The sequence below is a fragment of the Tenrec ecaudatus genome, chromosome 1 (genome assembly GCF_050624435.1).
Source record: "Tenrec ecaudatus isolate mTenEca1 chromosome 1, mTenEca1.hap1, whole genome shotgun sequence".
In the NCBI taxonomy this organism is placed as follows: Eukaryota; Metazoa; Chordata; class Mammalia; order Afrosoricida; family Tenrecidae; genus Tenrec; species Tenrec ecaudatus.
In genome coordinates this window covers 187,800,435-187,816,723 of record NC_134530.1, presented here as the reverse complement: position 1 = coordinate 187,816,723, position 16,289 = coordinate 187,800,435, and the positions used below count along the sequence as shown (strand labels likewise).

At 46.5% G+C, this 16,289-nt stretch overlaps 1 protein-coding gene across 1 annotated transcript in view; it reads right to left on the bottom strand.

Moving 5' to 3' along the window:
* TNN (tenascin N) overlaps positions 1-5,335 on the bottom strand; it is a 96,904-nt gene extending 91,569 nt beyond the window's left edge. The window contains exon 1 of the mRNA XM_075527785.1: positions 5,254-5,335. The gene's annotated coding sequence lies outside the window, so the exon portion shown is untranslated. The remainder of the gene's footprint in view (positions 1-5,253) is intronic.
* Between the last annotated feature and the right edge of the window lie 10,954 nt (positions 5,336-16,289).

Sequence of the window (16,289 nt, the reverse complement as noted above, 5' to 3'; positions counted from 1 at the left end):
CTCTTTGGGGTGTGTGCTGCTGCTGTGAGCTGGATGGCTGGTGCCCTGGTCCTCAGGCCCTCAGAGAGATGCAGATATCCCAGGGCCTTGGCCTGTCTGCATTTGCATCCTCTCAGTAACGACATCCACCCCTGTGCCTTTCATTCTCAGCCCAATGCCGGGCGCTCACATCTAGATGTGTTCCTGACCCAGATGCCCCTCTCAATTCAGGGTGGCAGGGGCCGGACTCTCTTGATTCTCTCTGTATCCTAAGTCTCTCAGCACAGTCCTGGCCAAAGTAATATATTGAGAATTAAGTAATACTAGTCACAGATTTCTTTGTGGGGGGCAGGAAGGGGGGTAGTTAATTCACGTTGGCTGTTGTACTAAGTAGTTTGTAGTCATTATTCTCATTTAATCCTCTGAACCTGGGAGTCAACTAATGTCAATCTTTTTACAGGTGCCTAAAGACTGTGAAGGAGCCCTGATGGCACCGTGGGTTAAGCATGGCACTGCGAGTCAAAATAAAGTCAGGGGTTCAGACCCACCAACTGCTCTTCCGGAGAAAGAGCAAACTCTCAGTCCTCATAAAGATGCGCCATCGTAGAAACCCTGAGCAGTTCTGCTCTGTCCCAGGGGCTCCCGGGAGTCAGATTCAGCCCAGGTCGGTGAGTCTGGCTGTTGTGTGGAGAAGGGCCTTTTTGGAGAGGGAGGCGTTGAGGGACTTGCCCAAGGACATGCAGCTCCTCAGTGGGAGAGCTGAGACCCAACACCAGGTCGGGGTACTCCCTGCCTCCATGCTCCTCATCTTTCTGCCAAATGGGGAAAACAAACCAACAAACAACCAAATGTCCTTTTCCTGCCATATTTCCTATGAGAGCGGAGTTGTTTGAAAATAAAATTACCCAAAGCACACAGAGGTGTGCAGTTCACATCAAAGCTTTAATTCATCAAACAATAGCGAACCCCCATGCCTGTGCGCTCCCTAAACTCCTGTGAAGATAAAAGTGTGTTTCCCCATTAGACAGGCCAAATCCTGGTCACTTTCTCATGAGAGGCCCGAGAATTTCCTTCCTAAGAAACACACGAGGAAGCAGCCTTCTGTCTGCAGGCAGAGAGATCCATCAAGCCTGCCTGGCCCAGGGGAAAGGACGGGCCTCTGAGATCCAGAAGGAGCCTGCTTCAAGTCCTGCCCTCCAAAGACGGGGCACACGTGCAGGTCAGGATGAAAAGTACGACGTACACAGAGAGAGCATGGCCAATTAGAGACCTTTGTACATAAATTCAGGGCTTTCTCTCGTTCCCGTATTACCTCATCCTGCCTTTGCAGTTAACCACAAGCAAATGAGATCACTGCTCTGGGTTTTATAAAAACTGCATTAGTCTGGATTTCCAGTGGAGTCACTGAAGAAGACCCTCTGTCCCCAAATGACAGGGCGGGCATCACTGACCTGTGAAGGACAGCGAAGGAGATGAGTAGTTGGGGCGGACTGGAGGCCACAAAGATCCCAAACTCCTCCCGCCCTCCCTCCCCAGACTCCCTCAGGGCATACTCTACCAGTGTCTCCATTATGATGTGGGTGCTGGGTCACTCTAGGGCAGCGGTTCTCAACCTGTAGGTCGAGACCCCTTTGGGAGTCGAGCAACCCTTTCCCAGGGGTCTCCTGATTCACAACAGTAGCAAAATTACAGATATGAAGTAGCAACAAAAATAATTTTATGGTAGTGATGCTCCAACCATAAAATAATTTTCCACATGAGGAACTGTCTCTGCATTAGGAAGGTGGAGAACCACTGCCCTAGGGCCTTGCCATCCAGGTCGTCGGCCCAAGACAGCGAGTTTTCAAGTGGCTGAGGAGTCTCCCCTGGTGCACCCCGCCCTTGATGATCCATGGGAGCCCTCTGGAGCTCAGGTGCTCTTTGACACCCATGAGGATGTCATCCTGAATCTAGTCTTCCCGATGGCAGCTGGTGTGTTTGTGTTGGGCACCAGGCTCTGTGCTGAGTGTGGGCATAAGTCCCCCATCCTTCAGTGTGTACAAGGAGATGCTGTGCCACGCAATTGCGCTTCTCCTGGGCTACACCCCCACTGAACCAAGTACATGGGGCATTTTTATTTCTAATCTGTGTCCTTGAACTCTCTTACCTGGGCATGCGATTGGGTACCAGGCAGCCAGCTGGGGCAAGAGGGAAAATGTGGCTTTCTGTGGTAGGAATCATTATGGGCCCATTCTGCTGCAGGGTCATTAGGAGTCAGAACGGGTGCGAAGACTAAGAGTGAGTTTTATGGTGCCATGACAGGCAGCACGCAGCAGCCCCACAGTCCCAGTTCAAGGTTACACAGCCCACTGCTGAGCAAGACCTTGAAGATGACCCTCACACCACGGTGTAAGGGCCCACTTCCTAAAGAACTGCACCCACACACCTGGAGTTGGGAAACAGAAAGGCTAGTCTGCCTCACCCACTCTCACCTCCTCCTGGGAGGCCACAGGCTCCTTTCGCTGTTGTAATTTGTCAAAGGGATCTCAGTCTGGCCTGCAAAACTCCCCTGAGGGATGGGAATAGTAACTGCCCTGTTGTTCGGTGCTGCCCAGTCGGTTCTGTCCGACTCATAGCGACCCAATGTACCACAGGAGGAAGCCCCGCCCGCTCCTGCGCCAGCCTCACCATTGTTACGTCCCATGTTATGCACCAACCTTATGCCACGAGGGACCCAGACATCACTGCCCCTTGCTATGCACGAATCCTGCTATGCACGAATCCTGCAAACCGTTCCCACGCCGCTGCTAATGGAGAGCTTAGTGGTTCACCCCACCCAGCGGCACCGCAAGGGAAAGGCCTGGCGATCGCTTCTACAGAGTCCATCTCATACGGGATAGCAGTCCTGCTTGGCAACACACAGGGTCACCGGGAGCTGCAGCCACCTGTAAGGTACCACAGCAGCAGCAAGGAGGTGCCCGAGTCTGCAGGGGTGGGGTGCAAACAGTAAACCGCTCATCTGCTCTCTGAAAGGCTGGCTGTTCCCGGCCGCCCAGAGGCCCCTCCGAAGAAAGACCGGGGCACCGACTCTGAAGACTTGGTCATTGGAAGCCCTCTAGAGCGCAGTTGTCCTTGGACACCCAAGGGGTCGCCAAGAAACCAGCTCGATGGCAACTGGTCTGTTGCGTTGGGTGCCAGGCCCCTGGCTGAGTGTTCTAGAAGTTCTCCCTGGTCATCAGACACAGGCGTCAACTTGCCCCACAGAAGTGAATCACAATCTAACAAAACAGCACGCCCTGACTCTAGCATCCCTATAGGACTGGATAGAACCGCCCCTGTAGGTTTCTGAGACTGTACCTCTTTATGGGAGCTGCCTGGCGGTTTCGAACTGCTGACCTCAAGGTTAGCAGCCCAATGTGCAACCAGGGCTCCCTTTAACCTCTGTGGGGGCAAAGTGAGAAGATAGAATAGACACACGGGCCCAAATCCAGGGTCTTTCCTTCCCTGCTAACAATGAAACAGCCAACGTTGGAGAACACTGAAGTATTACTTGATACGCCGGGCGGCCAGTTCCCACGGGCAGGAGACACATCTGATGGCACCCACTCCAGCGGAATGCTAACGAGGAGAGGCCCTCAGGGGAACGGGGTACGCTTCTTTAGGGTGACAAGTGGTTTTCCACGGATTATAGTAAATCCAACATGTCAGCCTTCTATCTAGCCTGGGGGCTTTGTTAATCTCCAAGGATTCACACCGCTTCCCCCACTCTCACTGGGGGCCTTTGAGGACAACGGTGCACATTCCAAAGGTGGTTGAAGGCCTGAGGTCTTAGCATGATTTATGCAGACAAGTGTCTCCAGATGTAGCCATGGGGCCTGAAGCATGATCTCATGTCTGCATCCAGACCCTATAGGAGCCAACACTCTGGAAGGTTAGGTAGATGGACAAGAGTTTCCACTGGGCCCGGGCATGAGTTCCTCTGGCGTCTCCACAGGACAGACCTTCGTCTACACATTTCAAACCACAGAGCAGAGGCGGAATGGAAACCAGAAGCCACAAGATGATTGGAAGTCATCCTGTCCTCTTTTCCTTCACCAAGAATCAACTGCAGGCCACAAACTTGGGGCCATAGCATTCCTTCGGGCAATCGAAGTGGGGAGAGAGAATGTCAGGGGCTTCTTCCTCCTCTCTGGGAAAAGTGATATCACTATTGATATGCCCTAGTTCTTCCTCCTTCCCTCTTCCCCACACCAAACATCACACCTTGCCTCTGAGTCTTCAACAAACACCCAAGTGCCAAAAGGTACCCATTCTTTCCACAAGGACTCTATGCTCCCCACAATCTCCCCTATCTGGTCCTGACCACGCAGCTGTCTCCTGATACCTGGGGACCCCTTGGCTTCTCCCGGAAACCAGTGGAGAGTAGGCAGTCCTACTAGCTCATATCCAGAAAGGTGTGGTTTGGTATTTTATGCTGGGGCTGGTTCCTTTGTAATGCTTATAAGCAAGTCAAGTTTCCTTCTTTCAATTCTCCCTATTTACTGTCTTTCTCCTCCCTGCTCCCCATCCTCCCAGCACCAAAGAGAAAGAAAGACAGAAATGTATAGCCTTCCAAGAGTAGGCCACTTCACCATTTCCTGCCGTGTTTCTCAGTCTTTTCGGCAAATCACAGTGAGAGGAATCGTATTAGAATTGAGGGAGAAGAAGATGTCCTCTTACAGAATAAAAAAGGAAGACCTAAAAAATAGAGTATTTGAATAAACACCAAGTATTTCAAGTGCTTTTGCAAACATTAACATACTTGATGCGCAAGAACGCTAGAGAAGGAGGGAAAGCTATCAGTCGGTGCCTGATCACAGCTGAAGTCAAGTTTGGCGCTAGCATTTCTAACAAGTGGGCTTTACAGACAACTTGGCAGATAAAGGGGAAGAGCCCGGACATTCCCAAGGACCCGTGGATAAAGATGAGGGGGACATTCAAGACTCGAAGGAAGCCCTTTCTACAGCCCAGGTTGGGAGTTCCATGCATCCGCATTCGACCCAGTAAGGAAGCACCCTGCTTAATCCTCTCTGTGGACCTGCACAGTCCTACGAACTACAGCACTCAGACACTGTGCTCAGATGCTGAGAAACGTTTGCTGGGTTTGGTTTGCACGCCTCATGGGGTGAAAGGAGACTAGCTCTGTGCCTGGATGTCCAGCAGCAGGAGCCGTGTGCCTCAACCGTGAACTAGCGAACTCCCCCCCCCCTCCTTCCTCCCTCACACAGGTAAACCTTCCGCCAGCGCTTCTCTTACCTCAGGGGCTGCTGGCACCACCGTCCAACACTTCGGACCCCCGTGGGATGGGCCCCTGGTTCTCTCCTCTCTTCTGCTTCCCTCCCTGGGTTTAAATCCCCTCAGGGCCAGAGGAGGGGCCAATGAATTCGCTTGGGTGTTCCCTCTTCCAGGCAGGGGCTCCGTAAGAGCTGATGAGAAATTCCCCTCTCTCAGTCTCTTAGTCTGACTTGGAAAGGAAAAAAATCTGCATCCCCTCCCCACCCCGCCCCTTCTTTTTAACTTCAATTACACAGTAGCTAAAAATACTGGGGGCTGTTTCCATTTAAGTGGATCCAGAATAAGGATATTAAAGGGTTTGCGTGTCTCCTGGCTGGGAGCTGGGTCTCCGGGTTTGAAAGTACATGTCTTTTCCTTTTTTCCTACTTCAGGGATTTCTGGGACTTTTGGCCTACCAAAAACGGGAACAGAATTTTGGCACAGAAAGAAATGTGTTGAGACCCTCAGAGTCAGGTCCTTATCTGTCCTTCCCCCTCCCCTCCCCAAACACACACACACACACACACACACACACACACACACGGGGTGGGGTGGGGTGGGGGTTGGGCTCCAGCGAGGAGGGGGGGTGGTGCAGTAGGTTTCCCAGACAGCTGTGCCCTCCCTTGGACCTTCTTCTTCTGGATCTTACATTGGCACATTTCCACGCTCCCGGCACCCTGTTGTCCCCTCGAATTGAGGAATACATTTCTTTCAATAATTCTCCCCTACAGAGTGGTCTGCACCAGCGCATCTCCATTAGCCCATCTTCCATGTCCTCAGCACCTATAGCTGGACCACGCAGCAGGCTCCTCACAGGCCACGGTCCCCCTCCAGCCTCTCCTTCCAGTAGTCTGTACTGCCAGGTGCAGGACAAGCCACATAACACAGACACCCACCCAGTGAGTGCTTAACAAGATGCACGAGGGATGGCCTCACATGGCAGTAGGAGAAGATGGGCCCACGGTAGATAGGGCAATGCCACCACTCTCTGGGGCCAAAGGAGCTGTTCCGCCTCTTGTCATCTGCCAGCCAGTGGACAGGGTGGAGGAGAGGGAAGTGCAGATCCATTTTTTTAAATCTTATTTGGCAATCATTTCAGATTTGCAAAAAAGCTACCAAAAAATACTACAAGCATTTGCTTTAATATTCATTTGGTCTTTCTCCTCTCTTTTTTTCTCTGTATCATTTTCTTGAAGTGTTTGAGAGTGAGTTAAAGATGTGATGCCTTTCACCCCTAAGCACCTTGTCTTTTGAGTGTCCTTTAACCCGGGCGGCATCTCGATCTTTGTCTTTCATGACCTTGCTGTTTTTGACAAGTGCAGTTCAGTTATTTTGTAAAATGTCCCTCAGCCTGGATCGGCCTGGAGCTTCATCGTGATGACTTCAGGTGATGCCCTTTGGCAGCAATTCTGCAGAAGTGGTATTGTTAGGTAGCTTAGCCTAGGGAATTGGGAGGTCCATTTACGCATGCCCAGGAGAGCCAGCAAAGGACAAAAGCTGGATTTTCCCATGGGTGGGCTTGGATGGGCGTTACACCTGGAGCAGCCCACCTGGGCCGGGTGATTGCAATTCAGCCAATGGAATTGACCTGGGGTCGTTCACCACACCTCCCCCGGGAACCCTTAAAAGGCAGGGACCGGAAGGGAGAGGGTCTCTTGGTCTTGTCTTGCCTTGCTTGGGTGGTCTGGTCGTCTTCGTGGGAGGGGAGAGATCCTTGCGTGACCTGGGGCAGTCTCTGCCAGGCCGCACGGTCAAAGGAATCGTATGGGTGCTGCGTAAAACCTGATGCTTCTTTGAACTATCATTAAATTCACTTGGATCACGAGCCCGGCTTCGGCATGAAATCTTTCTCGCGCGGAGCCAAGGACCGAGGATGAGATTTAGGCCGAAGAGAGAAACCTAACAGTATCTCCACTGTCGGATGGGCACATGTTACATTGTATCTACTTTCTTTTTCTCCTTCCGCCTGCTAGCTTTAGCACCGAGTGCCCACTCCTGTCAGAAGCAGTCGTTATCACCACCACCACCCCCAAAAGGATCCTCCGCTGTCAGTTCAGACTCTCAGCAATCGTACAGTTAAGAGTGGATCTGTCGCATCGGGTTCCCAGGCTATCCATCTCTGCCCAAGCAGACTGCCACATCTTTCTCCCACACAGCGGCTGGTGGGTTTGAACCACTGGCCTGGTACCACCAGGCTCCCTGTTAACAGTAAGGTAGGTGCCAAATTATGATTTCTCTAATGCTATCATCCCTTCCATATTTATAAGATGCAATTCTGGTGTACAGAAGAGCTTTTCTTTCGCTCCCATTTCATCAGGTAATTGTTTCTGTTGTTGTTAGGACTGACTCCTGAATTCCTTCTTTATGCTACAGGTCATAGTCCTTTCCAGGAATTCGTTCTTTGTTGCTCAGTCTTGGCCAGTGGCGTCCTCGGAGCTGGCTGCTGTGTCCTCTTAGCAAGATGCATCATTCTTTGGGCAAGTCTTTACTTCCTACCATGGTGAGGTCTTCCTGGATGGCCTGGCACTTCTTTTGCTCCACTCCTGGAGTCAGCCATTCATCCGAGGGGTCCTGGTTCATTCCCTGCCATTTCAGTTAAGGGCGTGTCACTTACAATTCATCCCAGGCGCCAGAATCTACTCACATGTACACATGCAGCTGCCAGAGAGGCTAGAGCATCTCTAGCTTGGTGGTGATGTGTCCACCTACAGGCTGAGCGTTCTGTTATTACAGAAAGGGAGAACGGGCATTGGAGGACAGCATGAGGTGTGCTACATAGAAAAATATCAAAATGTCATCATGCCGCACCCCTGTCCTAAACCCTCTGGGAGCTGTCAGTACTTACAGAACTAAGCTTCTCAACTTCTCTGTAATTACCACATTCCCCACCGCACCCAGACTCTGCTATTCACAAATGCTAAATTTCAACTCAGTCTCTTCCCAGTTCCTCCCTGATTCTGACCACTGATGCTGCAGCCTCCCCTTCCTGCGGTCACCTCCACCTCCACCTCCACCTCCACCTCCACCTCCACCTCCACCTCCAGCAGGTCTCCTCCGACATCTCCCAGCCATCTGGATTTCCCTCTTATAAATGCTTGTATCAAAATGAACATTTTCGACAGCTGGGTCTGGTCTTTTAGGGAGGTGACTCTGTTTGAGCAAATACTTTGTTATCTAAAAAGTTAGATTCTGAGGATAGATTTGCAATGGAATGAATTAATTAAAAATTTTAACTTCTCTCCACAATAAATGAATCGGAATTGTCAGTGGGAAAACGGGCAAAAATAGGTGTGGAGGAGAAGACGGGGAGGCACCTACTTTCATAGCAGAAAGTAGAGCTTGAGGAGAAATTTAATTATTTTTTAATTTAATTATTTTTAAGAGCAAGTATATCTTTGTGTATGTTTCATGTCTTCCTTATAGCATTTAAAACATTCAAGCTAAACAAATTAAATTGTGATTGCAGTGATGATTAAGTAATGTTATTATATAATCAATGTTTCAAAATTTAAACGTTAATTTTCAAAATTTTATTAGGTATATCATTTTTAAAAGTTAGCACACATTAAAAGAGGGGGTGAGAATGTTTATTCAATAGTAAATTTTTTGCTTTACTTTATATAAAACCCCCTTCATGACCTCAAGGCTCAAGTCTCCCACTACACAGATGGTTTGTTTTCCTTACTAGCTTGAGGGGAAGGCAGAATCCAAGGAAAGTATGCAGATCAGTATTGCGCCAAGAGCAGGAGAGGACCACCAGAGGTGACAGGATGCAACAGCACTGGCGGAGGGCGGGCGTTCGATTTCCTGCCATTGCGCCTCCTGTCTGCCAGAGGTTTTTTGTTGCTATGACGCTAAGTTCAGCAGAGTTTGCAGACTGAGAAGGAAAAAGCGTGTTGATCTATATCTGAAAACAAGCCTATAAAAACTGTGTGTTCCACAAGTCTTATCCTCAACTGATCAGGGGGTGGCCTAGGAAAGTGTAGTTTTTGTTCCATGATGCATGTGGTTGACCTGAGTCAGGGCCAACAGACGCAGCTAACAACATAACAATGTTTCATTTAGAAATCTGCTGTACTACTTGACTATTACACATGCCTCTGTAGAGATTCCTTAACCCGAGCTTCTACAGAATGAGGATGGTTTTCTTTTTTCCCCTTCACTGCCTTAGATATTATAGAGAAATGACAAGTTATCTGAAAATCTATCATGAAAAGAGATTTATTGTTTAAGAGACAAAGGAAAGAGCAAATTCCTAAAAACATTCTACCGAAATCATGGCAGTCCAATTACTGCAATAATCATTCACATAAAGGCACCAACCACTAAAGTTAATGATGAGGAAATTGAAGAATTCTACCAATTTCTTCAGTCTGAAATTGAACAAATGTGCAACCAAGATGCCTTGACAATTATTAGTGATTGTAATGCAAAAGTTGGAAACAAAGAGAAAGGAGACAGTAGATGGAAAACATGGCCTTGCTGATAGAAATAAAGCTGAAAATCAAATGATATCATTTTGTAAGACAACAACTTCTTCATTGCAAATACACAACATAAATGGGGACTTTTATGGCATCATGAATGGTGACTGTACACTTACACTTCCCCAGATGGAACACACAGAAATATGACTCTATCTGATATCTCAATATCAGCAGGCAAAACAAAGTCAAAGCTAGCTGTGGGACCATCAATTTATCATGTGCAAGTTTAGGTTTAAGCTGAAGAAAATAAAGCCATGTGAGCCAAAACACAACCTTGAGTGTATCCAACTGAATCTCAAGAACAACTCCCAAATGAAGGCTGAACATGATAGTGGGACAAGAGGAAAGTAAAAGGAAATAGAGGAAAGAACTAGGAGGCAAAGGGCATCTATAGAGGTCTAAATACAGGCATGTACATTTATTTATATATAAGGATAGGGAGGTAGATCTATGTGCATATATTTATAGGTTTAGTACTAACATAGCACATAGACATGGGTCCACTACTCAAGGACTCCCTCAATGTAACAACACTTTGTTCTAATAACCTGGCATTCTGTGATGTTCACCATCCCACCACAATTGCTGAAGACAAATGGGTGCATAAGAAAATGCGGTGAAGAAAGCTGATGATTCCCAGCTATCAAAAGATAAAGCATTTAGGGTTTTAAAGGCTTGAAAACAAACAATCAGCCATCTAGCTGAGAAGCAACAAAACCCACATGGGAGAAGCACACCACCCTGTGTGATCATGAGGTGTCAATGAGCTCAGGTATCAGGTATCAAAGACTCAGAACAAAATATCATATCAATGTGAATGATGGGGAGCATGGAGTAGAGACCCAAAGCCCATCTGTAGACAATTGGACATCCCCTTACAGAAGGGTCACAAGGAAGAGACAAGCCAATCAGGGTGTAGTATAGCATTGGCGAAACATACAAACTTTCCTCTAGTTCTTTAATGCTTCCTCCCTGCCAACTCTCATGACCCCAAATCTAGCTAGACCAGAGCATGTAGATAGGTACAGATAAGAGCTAGAAACACGGGGAATCCAGGACAGATCAACCCCTCAGGACCAATAATGAGAGTAGCAATATAAGGAGGATAAAGGGGAGGTGGGGGAGGGGGGAACTGATCCTAATGATCTACATATAGCCCCCTCCCAGGGGGATGGACAATAGAAAATTTGGTGAAGGGAGATATCGGTCAGTGTGAGACATGAAAACAATAATAAAAATTTATAAATTATCAAGGGTTCATGAAGGAGGGAAGGTGGGGAAGTAGAAGGAAGTACTGAAGTAGAAAGAGAATGTTTTGAAAATGATGATGGCAACATATGTACAAATGTGCTTGACACCATGGATGTATGTACGAATTGTGATGAGAGCTTTAGAGCCCCCAGTAAAATGATTAAAAAAAAGAACTAGTCAAGAATAGATTTGTCCACTCATGACAGAAGACCTGATGGAGCTATAGGGTGACAGCAAAAAAGTCATCTATGAAGAAAAGAGGTGAGTCATTAAAAAGACAGGAAAGAAAGAAAAAAACAAAGCGATGTTAGAACGGTCTCTGATACTTGCTGTTGAACATCGAGTAGCTCAAGCAAATAGAAGAAATGGTGAAATTAAAAAGCAGAACAGAAAATTCCAAAAGGCAACTTGCGAAGACAAAGTTGAGTATTGCAATGAAATGTGCAAAAACCTGGAGTTAGAACACCGAAAAGGAAGGGCATGCTCAGCACATCTCCAGCTGAAAGAAGCAAAGGGAAACATCAAGCCTCAGTTTGAAGTATCTAAGAATTCTGTGGGCAAAATATTGACTGATTCACAAAGCCTCGAAAGAAGATGGAAAGAATCCAGAGTCGCTGTATTGAACTAGCCAACAATCAACCATTCAAGCGGCAGCATGTAATCAAGAACTGACAGCACTGAAGAAAGAAATCCAAGCTGCAATGAAAGCTTCAGCACCAAAGAAAATCCCAGGGATTGAAGGAATCCCAATGGAAACAGTTCAACAAGCTAAGGAAGCTTTACAATCATTCACTTGTCTATGCCAAGAAATTTGGAAGGCATCTACCCAGCCAACCAACGGGGAAAGGTCCTTATTTGTGCCTATTCCGAAGAAAGGTGACCCCAGAGGATGTGGAAATTATCAAAAAAAATCTCATTAGTACCACACACAAGTAAAATTTTGCTGAAGATCATTCAGCAGTTCATTCACAGGGTGCTGCCAGACATTCAAGTTGGATTCAAAAGAAGGTTTGGGGACAAGGGATAACATTACTGGTGGCAAATAGATGTTGGTTAAAAGCAGAGAATACCGGGGAGGTGGAGGGGTGGAGTTTACTTTTGTTTTATTGACTACACACAGACAGTCCATTGTATGGGTCATAATAACCTATGGATAGCCTTGAGAAGAATGGAAATTGCAGAACACTTCATTGTGCTCTTGTGAAACCTGCACGTCATTTAAACAGAACAGGGGGAAACAGTGTGGTTTAAAATCAGGAAAGGTATGTTTCCTTTCATCATACATATCCAATCTGTATGCTGAGCAAATTATCTGAGAAGCTGGTCTAGATGAAGAAAAATACTGCATCAGGCTTGGAGGAAGACTTATTAATAACCTGCCATATGAAGATGGTACAACCTTGCTTACTGAAAGTAAGGAGGATTTGAAGCACTTGCTGATAAAAATCAAAGACTGTAGCCTTCAGTTTGAATTACAACTCAGCATAAAGAAACCCAAAATCTTAATGCCTGGATCAATAGACAATATCATGATAAACAGAGAAAAGATTAAAGTTGTCAAGGGTTTCCTTCTACTTGGATCCACAATCAATGTTCACTGAAGCAGCAGTGGAGAAATCAAACGACATGTTGCATTAGGCTAATCTGCTGCATATGACCTCTTTAAAATGTTAAAGAGCAAAGAGATCAGTTTGAGGACTAGGGAGAGCCAGAACAAAACTAGTATTTTTAAAAATCATTTTATTGGGGACTTGTACAACTCTGATCACAATCCATACATCCATCCACTGTGTCAAGTACATTTGTACATTTGTTGTCACCATTCATTTTCTAAACATTTTCTTTTTACTTGAGCCCTTGGTATCAGCTTCTCATTTTCCCCCTTCCTCCCCAACCCTCCCTCACGCATGTACCCTTGATAATTTATAAATTATTATTTTTTCATATCTTACACTGACCGATGTCTCCCTTCACCCACTTTTCTGTTGTCCATGTCCCTGGGAGGGGGTTGTATGTAGATTATTGTGATCTGTTACCCCTATGTCCCCTCACCTTACCCTTACCCTCCTGGTATGGCTACTCTCAATATTGGTCCTGAGGGGTTTATCTAGCTTGGATTCCCTGCGTTTCCAGCTCTTATCTGTACCCATGCACATGCTCTGGTGTAGCCAGGTTTATAAGATAGAATTGGGGGTATAGTTGGGCGGGGGGGAGCATTAAAGAACTAGAGGAAAGCTGTATATACGGCACTCTGACTGGCTAGTCTCCTCCCAGAGACCCTTCTGTAAGGGGATGTCCAGTTGCCTACAGCTGGGCTTTGGGTCTCCACTCCACACTCCCCCGCATTCACAATGATATGATTTTTTTGTACTTTGATGCATGACACCCAATCTTATCAACACCTCATGATCACACAGGGTGGTATGCTTCTTCCATGTCGGCTTTGTTGCTTCTGAGATCGATGGCCACTTGTTTATCTTCAAGTCTTTAAGACCCCAGATGCTCTATCTTTTGATAGCCGGGCACCATCAGCTTTCTTCACCACATTGGCTTATGCACCCGCTTTGTCTTCAGTGATTTTGTTGGGAAGGGTGAGCATCAAGGAATGCCAGCTTAATAGAACAAAATGTTCTTGCATTGAGGGAACACTTGAGTAGAGGCCCAATGTCCATCTGCTATCATAATACTAGATCTACAATTATATGTACATAGATATATTTCCCCATCATCATATGTAACTATATTTACATATGTACTTACCTTTCTTTAGACCTCTATAAATGCCCTTTGCCTACTAGTTCTTTCCTCTATTTCCTTTTTCTTTCCTCTTGTCCCACTATCATGTTCAGCCTTCATTTGAGTTTCAGTAATTCCTCTCAGTTACATTGCCCTTGATCAAGCCCTAACAGGCCTACTACACCCTCCTCGCCACTGATTTTGGATCACTTGTTCCCTTGTCCCTGGGTTTGTTAGCACTCACTTGCTTTCCCACTCCATGTCCCACTGAAACCGTGGGTCCCATTGTTTTTTCTTCCAGATTGTTTATCCTGCCTATCTTATCTAGATAGACCTGCAGAGATAATAATATGCATGAAAACCAGACAGAGCAAAACAAAGCAACAAAATAAAAGAAAACAACAAAAACCAATGACCAAAAAAAAGCCTATAAATAGTTCAAGGTCTGTCTATTGACCTTTAGTAGTGTTTTCTGGTCAAGTCTGATGGGGTGCCGTGATCTGGCCCCAAAGTCTGATTTTGGTATTTCCTGGGGACTTCGTTGCTCTGTTCCCCTTGATGTTCTGTAGCGCACCCTTAGTATTTCGTCTCAGTGTGGTGGGGTCAGAGCAGGCACAATTCCCGCACTGTGTCTTCAGTGTTGTCCCACGTAGCAGTATGGGTCAGTGAGGGACACCATGTCTTGTAGTGGGGCTGGCTCTATGGTCCTCTCTGTGCATTGACTGCTCTGAGCACTTATATCATCTTCAGGGCTTAGTGAAAAACTGGTATTTTCAATGGCCTCATATGCATGTGCAATTTGGACAATGAATAATGAAGACTACAGAAGAACTGGTGTATTTGAATTATCCTCAGAAGTGAGGATGGTGGTGCTTCATCTGATGTACTTTGGGTGTGTTATCAGGAGAGACCCCTCCCTAGAAAAGGGCGTCATGCTTGATAAGGGGGAGGGTCAGTGAACAAGGGGAAGCCTCTCAAGGACATGGCTTGATACAGTGGCTGCAGCAAAAGGCTCCAACATAAGGACAGTTTGAGAATAGTGAGGGACAGGGCAGAATTTCAGCAGCTTTGCCTGACTCCCCCACAGCCTCGCCCTTTCTTTTTTACCAGGAGAACCTCAATTTTGTTGAGAACTCTTCACTCTTCATCCCGATCTTGGTCTTCAGGAGATGAGGCAAGGCTGATCTAAGTCGAGGGGACTCCCATCGCTCTCATCAGTGACCATTTTTGGCACAGGCGTGCAATGAGTTTAAGACCAATGAAATGTAAGGAAGAGACTGTTGGCAGGGCTTCAAGGAAAGATTTCTACACTCAAAACAACAACAACAAAAGCAAAGAAGAGAGGAACATCGCCACATCTGCATATAATGTCTGGGATCGTGACACACACCTTATAATTAACCACAAAGGCATGCTAGGCAACAACAAATTATACATATCAAGGAGGGCAGAGCAGAAAGATGGAAAGAATCTGGATTCTTGATGATGCTGTTAAACTGCTGGTTCCATTGCCCCTCTAGTTTTCCTACCCCAGAATTCCCAGTAACCAAGATTCCCTTTCCTAGAGCTGGAAGCATTCAAAGGGATGCAACACTGATCAGCTAACTTTTTAGTAGTGGAGCAACTGGTTGATATTCTTCTGAGAACAGGAAAGGGGATGGGGAACCTCGGGAGAACATGTAGAATCACAGCCAGTTACAGGCCATGGCTTGGAGACATCAAAGTCCAATTCCAAACTTCCTGTGCCATTTAGGTCTGCTGTATTGCCGTCAAGTTGGGAGGCTGTGGTTGATTGAAAACAGCTTCAGATTCATAGTAGCAGCATTATTCACAGTAGCTAAATGTAGGAACAATCCAAGTGCCTACCAACAGATGGAACATGTTCCAATCATAAAAAGAAATGAAGTTCTGATAATAGTGATCTGGCTAAACCTTTAAACACACAGGTGAAATAAGCCATACACAAGTGTATGACTACTGTATGGTCCCATCATATAAATATCTAGATTAGGCAAACATTTATTAGCAGTTACGAGGGATAATGAAAATGAGAGAATGGGAAGCCATTATTTAATAAGTACTGAGTTTCTGTTGAAGGTGATGAAAACATTTTGGAAAAAGATGGGGATTATGGTTGCACATTTAAACAGTAACTTTCATGTCATGTGTGTGTGTTCTACTACAGATTCTTCGCAGCTTCTCCCCTCAAGAGATTTAGTTTATGTCCCCACTGTTGAAATCAAGCCGGTGTTTGTGATTCTCTTTGTCCATCTCAATATGGCTAGGTGATACTGTACATGCTCTGAGTCTGGTCTTCCAGTGGCCATTCATGTTCTACTCTCACCCTTCTGGAATACAGTCCCTTATGGAGGATGAAAGAGCACATGGAGAGAGAGACCCAATCACCCCAACTGGAGCCCCCAGCATATGATTGAACCCAGCCAATGTGAAGTGAGCTGACCCTTTTGAGCCTAGCCCAAACCAGAGCAAGACAGGACTGTGACCCAAGAAATGATTCTTGCAGCACTGTTACATTCTGGAGAG